Below are 12,319 nucleotides of genomic sequence, written 5' to 3'. Positions count from 1 at the left end.
ATAGCTGGTAGGAAATACTGCTTCTGCAAGTGCTGAAGGCTTTCCAGGAGCTGGAGCTACAGGACTGACTGCAGAGGAGAAAGTACATGAATGTCTGGAATGTCTATAGGCCTGGAAGGCTGCAGCCTTAACCCTTTATGCAGCCTGGCTTGTTAGCCATCAGGGTTTGGATGCCACAGAGCAGGAGGTGGGGGTGCATGTGTGAAGTACTGCAGTAGGAGACTAAATAAATAAACAAGACTGTGATTGTGGAAATGCATCTCTGGCATCCTCATAGTACCACATGCAGAGAAGAGAGATTTTCTAAGCTCAGATTTTCTGTGTCATCCTTCTTCCAGCAAAGGGCTGGAAAAAATCTCATTTAAGCTAATTACTGCTCCGTCATTTACTAATTCAGCTTCTTGAATTTTTTTCCTCCATGGTCTGGAGCCTGGTACAATATTAATTTGAAATTAACTAATAAAACTTTTTAATAGCTAAAGATTTCCTAGCAGAAGTGTGTTTCTCTCTAAGATTGAGATGTATATACAGCTGGGGTTGGGATTTTATTGAGAGCTTGAAAAGAGATGGGTGTGGTATAGAAGGAGAAACACTTGATGGTCATTTTACATAATATCCAAAGCCGTTTAACTGAGCCTACAGCCAAAAAAGGAGTCTACCCAGGAATTTAAAAAAAGAGACGCTAAATTACAGGGCTTGGGGTCCTCCTTCCTCCTAGTTGAGTCTAGGTCCATTCATCATTCAGAGGCAGTGGTTTCTCTACAGTTGTTATGTGGGGGAGTGAACAAGAAGGCTGGATTAAAATTCCTTACATATTCCATGCCTTTTAAAAATATTCATTCATCTGAGTAGTCACTGAAGAATTCTTATTATTATTAACTAACAAGTGCTCTATCCACTTGTCAGTGCTTTCTAAAGACAGAATGTTCATGAAAAAAGATTTGGTTGTTTGGCCGGGCGCGGTGGCTCACGCTTGTAATCCCAGCACTTTGGGAGGCCGAGGCGGGCGGATCACGAGGTCAGGAGATCGAGACCACGGTGAAACCCCGTCTCTACTAAAAATACAAAAAAAATTAGCCGGGCGTGGTGGCGGGCGCCTGTAGTCCCAGCTACTCAGAGAGGCTGACGCAGGAGAATGGCGTGAACCCGGGAGGCGGAGCTTGCAGTGAGCCAAGACTGTGCCACTGCACTCCAGCCTGGGTGACAGAGCGAGACTCCGTCTCAAAAAAAAAAAAAAAAAAAGATTTTGTTTTATCAAGAGGGATTTGTTAGTATAAGCGTTCCTCTCTTATCCTCCGACTTCTGATGGATGGGCAAAGTGGTGATTATTGGTTACTGAAAAGAAAGATCTGTTCTTGACTCTAAAATCACAAAGGGCTTTACTTTGGACCTTTCTCATTCAGAAACATTGGTGTCCCAAGCAAAAAGTTAACTTCTCCATTCACAGTGTGGAAGAGAGCAGGGTGCATGGGTATAGTTTTGCTTCATTTTGTACCAAGCAAATCCAGAAAGCAGTGTCAAATACATTGCTTTCAAATATAGATGCCACAAGGAAAAACAAAATTCTATCCTTAAAGCTGAAAAATCTCTAAAAGTACCATATTGTTATTATTATTATTGTTTACTTTTTTTTTTTTTTTTGTGAGAGGGAGTCTTGCTCTGTCACAGCCCAGGCTGGAGTGCAATGGCGCGATCTCGGCTCACTTCAACCTCCGCCTCCCGGATTCAAGCGATTCTCCTGCCTCAGCCTGCTGAGTAGCTGGGATTACAGACACGTGCCACCATGCCCAACTAATTTTTGTATTTTTAGTAGAGACAGAGTTTTACCATGTTGGTCAGGCTGGTCTCGAACTCCTGACCTCATGATCCGCCTGCCTCGGCCTCCCAAAGTGCTGGGATTACAGGCGTGAGCCACAGTGCCCAGCCCATACTGTTATCTTTTATAAGATAAGTCAAGGTATTTCCAATGAAAAAAAAAAAATGTGTCTTCCCAAACATGTCACTCAATGACTCTCCCTGCCCTCAGTCACATATGGATCTTACAACTTCACACAGGCCACTTAATTTATCTGTGCCTCAGTTTCCGACCTAGAATTAAGCAGATCTGAGTTAAATTTCTAGTTTCTTCATTTATTTCCATAACCATAGGCAAATTACTCAGCCAGTCTAAACTTTAGCTTTCTTATTTGTAAAGAGAATGAATGTTAATTAGGATCGGAAGACCCAGAACTCGGCATAGGCTCCATAAATGGTATTTCTCATTTCTTTTCTTTTTTTTTTTTTCTTTTCTATTACCTGGGAAATTACACTGTTCCTTGGCAGAGGAAATAAGTTTTGAAAACGGAAACCAGCTCTGTAGCTCAGCTTTAGAACTACAGTTAGTTCATCCCCTGTGTCCATTCCCTTCAGAGAAGGATGCCCAACTCACTGGGAAACCCATTCCTAATCATCAACCAGTCTCACTGTTTGAAAGCTCTTCTTAAAGCAAACCCACTTCCACTTATTTTGTGTTCAGAGAAGTGAAGAATTGTTGATTGTTTTCTTTTAATATAAAATTACTCCATATTCTTAAAGAACAATAGTAAGTTATCTTAGAATCTCTATAAAGGTGGTCTATTCCAATAATAAGCTTAAAAAGCATTTTTAAAGGAACTTTTTTGGTTCTTATAAGGCACCTCTTACAAGTATTTCAAAAATAACCAATTGCTACTTTTTTTTTTCTTTTTTTTGAGATGGAGTCTTGCTCTGCGGCCCAGGCTGGAGTGCAGTGGCATGATCTCAGCTCACTGCAACCTCTGCCTCCCGGGTTCAAGTGATTCTCCTGCCTCAGACTCCCAAATAGCTGGGATTACAGGCACCCGTCATCATGCCTGGCTAATTTTTGTATTTTTGTAGAGATGGGGATTTTAGCATGTTGGCCAGGCTGGTCTTGAACTCCTGACCTCAGGTGATCTGCCCGCCTCAGCCTCCCAAAGTGCTGGAAATACAGACGTGAGTCACCACACCTGGCCCCAATTGCTACTTTTCTATAAAACGCCTAACCCATTCACACAGCTGTCTTTAAGAACATGATTATCCTTACTCTCAGCATTTTCATTGCTTAGGTCACTTTAAGAGTAGGTTTGCCTTACTTGCAATGAGTCTGTGTATGACCCAAAAAAATTCTGTCACCAGTTTAGAAAAGTGGTGACAAATTTCAGCAGCAGAAATATTCCATTGGAAATACACATCCCAGCATATAGATAAGCTGGGAATCGAGTATGCCATTTTTAACTAAACGAAGAGCAGGTCACACACATAGCCTATCTTCTAGTCATGGATTAACACAGCCCTCTGTCAGGAGACGTGTTGAGAGTCCACACTTGTCCACTTAAAGTAGCTTTGAAACTCTGGGCTAGTTCCTACATGTGTCTGAGCCTCGATCTATGGCCTGCAATAATGAGAATGATAATAATACTTATGCGCGTGGTTCAGGGAAAGCATGAAATGTGCCAGGACAGGTGCTCAGTAATTATGTTGGATCTGAAGGCCTAATAGTCTCTAACAAAGTCTTGTACCTTAATAATAAGGTAATGGCCCCAGATCTTGTCTACACACTTTAGAAAAATCTGCAAGTATGGATATGTTTCTAAGGATGTGTAAATTCAATGTTTAATAAAAATGTAAGTCATGTTTCTAATTAGGTGGAATCAAAAAGAAGTCAATGCTGAGACAACCATAGACCTGCTACAGGGGTTAACTGTGGAAACAGCCTACAGATACAGATGTGGCTTAAAAGCTGCTGGTTCACAAAGAGTTTTGGTTTGGCTGTGTTCCTTAAAAATATTTTTTAACTTTTTACCCCAAGGCAAGTATTTCTGTGTCTGGTACACTGGCAGAAGGAGTTAGAATGGGGGAAAGCATTAAACAGATGGAAATGAGAGATCCTAGTGAAGTTGAATCTCTTGATACATCTTTGACTCCCTTCTTCCCCAACTCCCCAACTATTCTCCTTAAGCTTTTCAGATGGAATTCATTCATGAAACCACCAAGCTGGGGAAGCTTGAAGAAGTCTATGCCAGCTTCTTGCCTTCATTCAAAGCTGCACTTGAAACAATCAGGAACCATGGCTACCTACCCTTCCAAGGGAGAGAGACTGAAGTTCAGTCTATTGCATGCCTGCACCGGGGCTGCACTGGGGACGTTCTCCCCACATCTATCCTTGTAATACAAGCCTATATTCTTTGTTTTTTTTTTTTTTGAGACAGAGTCTCGCTCTGTTGCCCAGGCTGAAGTGCAGTGGCGCAATCTCGGCTCACTGTAAGCTCCGCCTCCCGGGTTCACGCCATTCTCCTGCCTCAGTCTCCCGAGTAGCTGGGACTACAGGCGCCCGCCACCACGCCCAGCTAATTTTTTGTATTTTTAGTAGAGACGGGGTTCACCGTGTTAGCCAGGATGGTCTCGATCTCCTGACCTCATGATCCGCCCGCCTCGGCCTCCCAAAGTGCTGGGATTACAGGCGTGAGCCACCATGCCAGGCCGAAGCCCATATTTTTTTAGTGTGCTCTGGGTCTGTCCTTTGTGTTTATGGCAAATTGATATCTTGTCTATGGGGAATTTCCACTGAAGTGGGGCGTGCGAGGGGCAGCACTTCCTTGTTTAGTAGACATCCTTCTCCTCTGACTTTATCACTTCTATTCTCCACTCCCGCTTGCCCCTCTGATGCAGTGGCTCCCAAACTAGAAAGCATACAACAGAATTACCTGGAAGGTTTGTTAAAACACAGATTGCCAGGCTCTATCCCCAGAGTCTCTGATCTGTAAGTCTCGGCTGGGGCCTGAACATTTGCAATTTCTAACAAGTTTACAGGTGATCTGAGGCTACACTTTGGGAACTGGTCCTCTAGTCCAACAATAAATCTCTCTCTAGTGTTCCCAGTAACTTGCACTTACTCTTGCCTTTCTATATAATACCTCTTCCATTTTTGGAGGTGAAGTATAGCCATCTCACCACAGTTATGTGCTGCTATTATTGAATTCTAATTGTAACAGGCACTGTGCTAAAGACATATATTATTTCAACTACAAATTTGGTATCATTAAACAGAAAGAGGTTAAGTAACCAAGATCTCACAAGTGATAAAGAGAAGATATCAAACTCAGATTTATGTGAAAAGTGTTTACTCTTTCCATGATTCCAGGGCTGGCAAATAGATTTTTAACTTGTCTGTCAACTCCAGTTCATTGGCAGCAGCTGCCTGGAGCACTGCATTGAGGAGTCCCAGGTGGGATGGGTGCTCAGTGGGAGAGAGCTCTAGAACTGCTAAGCTACACTGCACGGGTGCGGGAGTGGAGAGCGGCAATGGGTATGTGTTTTGTTTGCCGTCCCCACATGATGCTTTGCCTTGTTCATTGATCAATTTTATTAGGACCTAGAATCAGTTGAAAGACGTGTATTTAAGTTTGTTCCAGAGGAAACAATAAATTTATTTCCTTGTCTCTTCCTTTCTCTGAAAGGTAAAGTTAAGTTTTTGAGCCTATATTTGAGAAGGTGTAATAAACTATAAAGGGAAATAAAATATTTATGGTTTTTGTATTTGTGTCTAATGCACGTTTTAACGTGATTGACACAATGCATTTTGTAGCTATTTTTCTGGAAAAGTCAATCTTTTAGGAATTTTCAGATCTTCAATATATTTTTTCTTTAAATTACAAAGAAAAATAAAGAAATGCAACTGGTATATAGATAGTAATAACCAACATAAGCATGTTGCTCTAAAGTGGCTGAGACAAAAGAGTTATGTTAATTATAGTCTTTTCATATTATGTCTTTCAATGTGACCTATCTAATGGATTGTCTTATATTGAAATAATCCAATGTGACTTAGTAAGAAGGTAATGACATTTCTAGTTTAGTTCCTCTCTCCATGTTCACATTCACTGTGGGACTTGTTATTTTTAGCGTCTTAGTGCTTTATATGAACAATGAATTAAATAATGTTTTTCTGCTGCATCCTAACATTTATTATAAATGTGATTAAATGACATATAACTTAATGGCATCTATTTTATTTGATCAACAAATATTTACAAAAATGTATCCCCAGGCACTGGGGATATAACAACAAACAAAATATCTTGTTCTCATGGAACTTACATTCTAGAGAGGAGAGAGAGAGACAATAAATCAGTAAACAAGGAAATTGTATATAGTGATAAAGCGTGTTCAGTGAGAGAGAGAAACTGTGTGTATTTGTGTGCACAAGTGTGCATGTGTTTTGCTCTTTTATAGGTGGTCAGGGAAGGCCTGACTGAGGAGGTAAGATCGAATATGGAAAAGAAGCCAAACATGGGTTGGTCTGGGAATGGAGCATTCTAGGCAGAGAAAATAGCCAATGCAAAGATCCTGAGGTTAAAAGTCCACAGGAGCCAGATTGAATAGGCTAGTAGGGGTTTCAGCTGGGGGTGCTGCAACCTTTCTATTTCTGCCTAGAGGATGTTTGAAGATGTGCAGGTGGCACTTTGCATATACAATGCTAGAGTTGAGGGCAGGACACTATTGGCTTCTAGTGGACAGGGACCAGGGATGATAAACATCTTGCACTGCTCTTGATAGACTCACACAAGATTTGTCTTGCTCATATTGTCCTCAAAAAAAATGTCTGTATTGAGAAATCGTAAAGAGCCTTTAAAGCCAGGCTAAGAAGTTTGAATTTTATCCTAAGTACAGTGAGAAGCTATTGGAGAGTTGCAAGCTTTAAAAGACAATCTCTCAAAGATCACTTTGGCTATTGAGTGGAGAGCAAATTGTAAGGGACAAAGGTGAAAGAGGAACATTCAATAGGAAGCTTTTTCAGTGTCCACAACAGAGATGATGGTGGCCTAGACAAGAGGAGTATCGGTGAAGGTTTTGAGAAGTGTTTTTCCTTCAAGAAGGAGTCTGCTAAATAACATATAAAATGCTGTTTCCCATGAAACCTGTGTGCTATCTTTTTCTTTTTCCTTGAGAGATTTTTTTTCAGTTTCAGAATCCTCTGGTTTCCTCTACATTCATTTAAGAGAATTTTGTGGCACCAAATTACAGAAGACCTTGCTCTTTCAAATGCAAGTCCTTATCCTCTTGCTCTTTAATCTTGCATATCTATCTGCATTTCAAGTTGTTCATTGCTCAGAAAGGTAATCTATTTGATTTGGGCTTGTAAAAAGAGGCAAAATTACTTGTGCTTCTTGAATAACAATATGTGATTTTTTTTCTCTGAGGGTCAATATGAATTAGCCTACATATATCATTTTACTAAACTGGTGCCTAATTACATGAACAACTGCGACCAAGTCTACATTTATTCTGTTGAAAGAGTAACATTGAACATCAAAATCTCTTGCAGAGATTCAGGCATTTCAGTACAAATTTTACTTAGGCATTAAAACCTCACAAATAGTTTCCAGGTGCATTGGCTCCTCCCTGACAAAGGCAACTCAGCTTCCAAGACTTCAGAAAATTCTTTCTGTTGTCGTCTTGTCTCTCCTCATAGCCAACTCTTCTTTCTGCACCTCCACAGCAAGTGGCCCCCAGACTGACCTCAGTGTGTCTTTGCAAATGCAGAGATTCACAAAGCAGCAATGTGGAAACTTGTCAGTTCACTTGGAGAACAACTCAATTCTCATTTGAGGGGAGGAGCATCCTGTCCCCAGGCTGAGCTGAAGTGGGTGGCAAGAAAAGAGTGGGGAGGAGCTGGCTGCAGGCCATCCCCACACTGGTGAATGGTTCCACTGAGTGGTAGGTGCCTCTGAAATCAGGATGAGGTCTTCCCCAAAAGGTTGTTGTGTCCTGAGAGGAGAGTCGGGGAGTCACCTCAGGAACACTGAAGAATGGATGCTGGGCAGGTGGAACAACACACCACAGTTTCCAACTAAGCTGAGGAAAGCAGGTGCTTGCCAACCCACAGGCTGTCTGCCAGTTTCTGGATGAAACTGGAGAAGAGAGACATAAAGGAGATAGGGTCAGCCCCCTGCCCCCCAAAAATCCAATGAAATCTTCTTTAATTTAAATCCATCACACAAGCTACATAAGTCAAGATTCCAAGAATTAAAAAAGCAAGTGGTCTTATTTTACTATAAAGAGGAATCTCTGCCTTCATCTCTGGGCCACAGGTATGCCCCTAAGAGAGACAGGCTACTTCATTGTGTAGCCAGAAAAGGAAGGAAACCAGAATTGTATATTCAAAAAAATAAATAAATAAAGACCAAATGCTTTGCATTAAGATATCCTATCTTAGCTGTTAATTAGGTATGCACATTTGAACCAGGTCACCTTCTTGGGCTTCAGAAATAAGGAGCTGGATCAAGTTTTTTCAGACCATGACGTGCTCTGAGTGGATTTATAAGTTGACTCAAGCTTTTCAACACTCCCCTAAAGCCTCTTGCAGACCAAACCAAGTCATCCACCTCACCCAACTCCCCTTTCCCAACACTGTATTTCCTTTTTTCTTGGAATATCCCTCTGCCTCCACTAGCTCTTAAGCTCCCTGAAGAGAGGTATTGGTATCATGGCTTTTTCTTTGAATCTCCAGTGTCTGGAGAGTACCAGACACTCATTAGATGTTCAATAAATGTTTATTGTTGGATGAATGGATAATGTGAATATAAAAATAGAGAAGAATGAGCCCAAGCTAATTCAAAACTCTAGAGCAAGCTTTGCTTAAAACCATATATTCTGCCCATAAGATTCTGGACTTCTTAAAATTAAAAAAAGGAGAGAGAGGAAAGAGGGATTTCAGATATTGTAGCAGTAATTTTCAGACATGACAGTTTCTAATACCCTGTGCTTCCACTGAGATGCACCAGTTTCACGGGATTTTAGAAATACTAGAGTTTTACCTAGCTTTTATGGAATGTCTTATATTTATAAAGAGCTAGTATAAAATTGCTGAGTAGACATTTCTAGATTCCTTACTCTCAAACTGCATGCCTATTTAAGCTCTTCCCAGAAAAAAAGAAAACAACAAATCAAAAAGTTTAAAGCTGCCTTCACCTTTTCTTCATAAGCTTTGATCCTTTAATTTACTTAAAATATGTAACCATCAAGGCCTCATTAGAATTGCTAAAGAACATAGAAAAGGCCATATAGGATCAAACTTCTGGCCTGTCTAGCCAAGTTACCAAAAATGGCAAATTCTTGCTGGTGTGGTGCTGAGAACAAGGGTGGAAACCCGGAGGGCAGCAGAGGTGGCAACCCCAAACAAGGTCTGGTTCCAGGAGTATGGATTTGAGGGGACTGAGATAGGGTGCAGTATCAGAACTTTTGGGTAGTGGCCAAATGTTTGATCAGTCTTAGACTAATCAGGGAGCACCGTGCATGAGGGATTCCAGCCTCAGAAAAAGAGTCAAAAAGAAAAAGGAGGCCGGGCATGGTGGCTCACACCTTAATCCCAGCTCTTGGAGAGGCTGAGGTGGGCGGATCACTTGAGATCAGGAGTTCAAGACCAGCTTGGCCAACATGGTGAAACCCCGTCTAAAAATACAAAAAATTAGCCAGGTGTGGTGGCGAGCACCTGTAGTCCCAGCTACTCAGGAGGCTGAGGCAGGAGAAGAGCTTGAACCCGGGAGACAGAGGTTGCAGTGAGCCGAGATTGTGCCACTGCACTCCAGCCTGGCAGCAGAGTGAGACTCCGTCTCAAAAAAAAAAAGAAGCGCAGTTGATTGTGCTTCTTCCTGTGCTAGGGCTGAGCAAATGCTGCCACTGGGAGTTATCACAGGACTGGGACAAGAAGACACTGCCCCCACAAGTGTGGAATCTCCAATGGTATCCCCTGGGGATTTATTCAAAATATTGTCCATGACGCAAAGAATAACAAATGGCTCTAACTTCATCATCATGATGTGCCATATAAGGCTCGTCCATCCATTCTTCTGAGCTCTGTTTGCAACTCAAATAGCAAGTGTTAGGAACTCACTTATTTTTATTTTTTCTGCCCACTGTATACAGAAGCAAGTCCTTTGGACTCTTCTTCATGCTGTCCTGGTAGTGAGGGAAGGGACAACCATGAGACCACAGTATAAGTATGGGGTTAATGGCAATAATAAACCTTATTCTGATTCATTTTGGATACACTCTTTTTTTTTCTTTTTCTTTTATTTTTTTGAGACAGAGTCTTGCTCCGTCACCCAGGCTAGAGTGCAATGGTCCGATCTCAGCTCACTGAAACCTCCACCTCCCTGGTTCAAGCAATTCTTCTGCCTCAGCCTCCCAAGTAGCTGGGATTACAGGTGCCTGCCACCACTCCTAGCTAATTTTTTTATTTTTTTTTTCTTTGTATTTTTGGTAAAGATGGGGTTTTGCCATGTTGGCCAGCCTGGTCTCGAACTCCTGACCTCAGGTGATCCACCCACCTTGGCCTCCCAAAGTTCTGGGATTACAGGTGTGAGCCATCACACCCAGCCTTGGATACACTCTTTAGAGGACTAGTGAATTCAAATGTATTCCTCCTAAAGCTGACTATCTTCTTTCTAACTGCTATAACTGGAAGAGATGAAGAACAAGCTAATATTCTCCTGCCTTTAGGCTTCAATCAATCCCTTCTGAGCCTTCATCTCTCCTAGGCTGAATGGATTCTTAATCTTCTCCTAAAGGGTAGTTGCTCTAGTGTGTGTCACTTTAGTTGGTTTTTCTGAATCTGGATTAGAAACAGAACATTGAGACATTAACTATATCCATACACATTAAGAATATCTCTATGTTTTAAAAAATAAAGAGCCTGCCAAAATCCGGAAACAACACCCATGTTCTTGAGTGGGTGAACAGTACAACAAACTGTGGTACATCCATACCATGGAATACTAGTCAGCAACAAAGAGGAATGAGCTATTGATACTTAACAACAACCTGGATGACTCTCCAGAGAATGACAATTAGTGAAGAAAATAATCCCAAAATGTTACATACTGTATGATTCCATTTATATAATATGCTTGAAATGGCAAAATTACAGAGTTAGAGAACAGATTAATGGTTACTTGAGTTTACACATTTTAAAATTGAATTTCCTTTTATTTCCTGCTCATCTACTTAAACTCATTAGTTTGAATCAAGTTGTAAAGAGCTGGAGAACAGATTAGTACTCAGAGAGAGAATGGGGGCAGAAGAGAACTGGTGTGACCATGAATGGCAACATAATGGGTCCTTGCGTGAAGAGAATGTCTTACATCTTGACTGTGTCAATGTCAGTACCCTGGTTGGATACTCTACTGTGGTTTTGCAAGATGTTATCATTGGTAGGAAACTGGGTAAAGGGCACAAGGGATTTTTCTATATATTATTTCTTAAACCTGCATATGAATGCACAGTAATGTCAAAATTAAAAGTTTAATTTAAAAAATAACTAGTTAAATGAACATAGATGAACCCCTAACTCACAGTCTCAAAAGAAGAAGCACCCCCCAAATTTTTAAACAGTATATATACTGTACCATATAGTAAAACTATAAGGAAAAGCAAGGAATTAAGGCAAATTTTAGGATAGTACTAAGAGGGAAGAGGTAGAAAAGGAAATGTCATCAAGGTGAGACACCCAGAAGGCCTCAAAGGTACCAAACAAAATATTCTGACTTAAAGTGGAGAGGTGAGGAATGCAAGCATTCATTTAAACATTATTCTTTAAACTACACCTACATGTTTTTATATTTTGCTTTGTATGTATATTTAAAAATAAAAAGATAAATTTTAACTCTCCATAAAACATAAAGACCCAGTGTCTGAAAGAAACTGATTAAAGAACTTTAAAATGTTGCCAAAATGAGGTCAATAAGACCTTAGGCAAAAATTTTAAATATAACCCATTAGAACCAGTACAGACAGAATCAATCTCTTTCTTTCTCTCTCTCTCTGTCTGCCTTCACAGGTAAAAATTTTGCTGACTAGAAAAAATTCTGTAGGAGTGAGGAGCACTAGAACTTATCTATAAATTACATTTCAGAGGAATACTTTTCCCCTGCCTATCTTGCCTGCCAAAGCAGTACTGATTTAGCACATTTTCCTGTCCAAAGTTGAAAGGTTAAAAATGATGCCTACCTCTCTGGAAGCTGGCGTTCTAATAGCTTGGTGTTCAAGGTAGCCATTGGACAGAAGCCTGTTGAATGTCAGAAAGTGTTCAATGGGGCCATGCGCATTGGCTCACGCCTGTTATCCCAGCACTTTGGGAGGCCGAGGCGGGTGGATCACGAGGTCAGGAGATTGAGACCATCCTAGCTAACGTGGTGAAGCCCCACCTCTACTAAAAAGAAAAAAAAAAAAAAAACACAAAAAAATTAGCTGGGCGTGGTGGCGGGCACCTGTAGTCCCAGCT

General features: G+C 41.0%; 1 protein-coding gene across 1 annotated transcript in view; it reads left to right on the top strand.

The window, feature by feature from the left end:
* Positions 1–12,319, top strand: part of LOC116463426 (schwannomin-interacting protein 1) — a 597,626-nt gene that overhangs the window by 436,882 nt on the left and 148,425 nt on the right. The gene's annotated exons all lie outside the window — the stretch shown is intronic.

The sequence above is a fragment of the Hylobates moloch genome, unplaced genomic scaffold, assembly GCF_009828535.3.
Source record: "Hylobates moloch isolate HMO894 unplaced genomic scaffold, HMol_V3 SCAFFOLD_36, whole genome shotgun sequence".
NCBI classification, from domain to species: Eukaryota; Metazoa; Chordata; class Mammalia; order Primates; family Hylobatidae; genus Hylobates; species Hylobates moloch.
The sequence above is the reverse complement of the archived record's forward strand: the minus strand, read 5'-3'. Positions and strand labels throughout refer to the sequence as shown.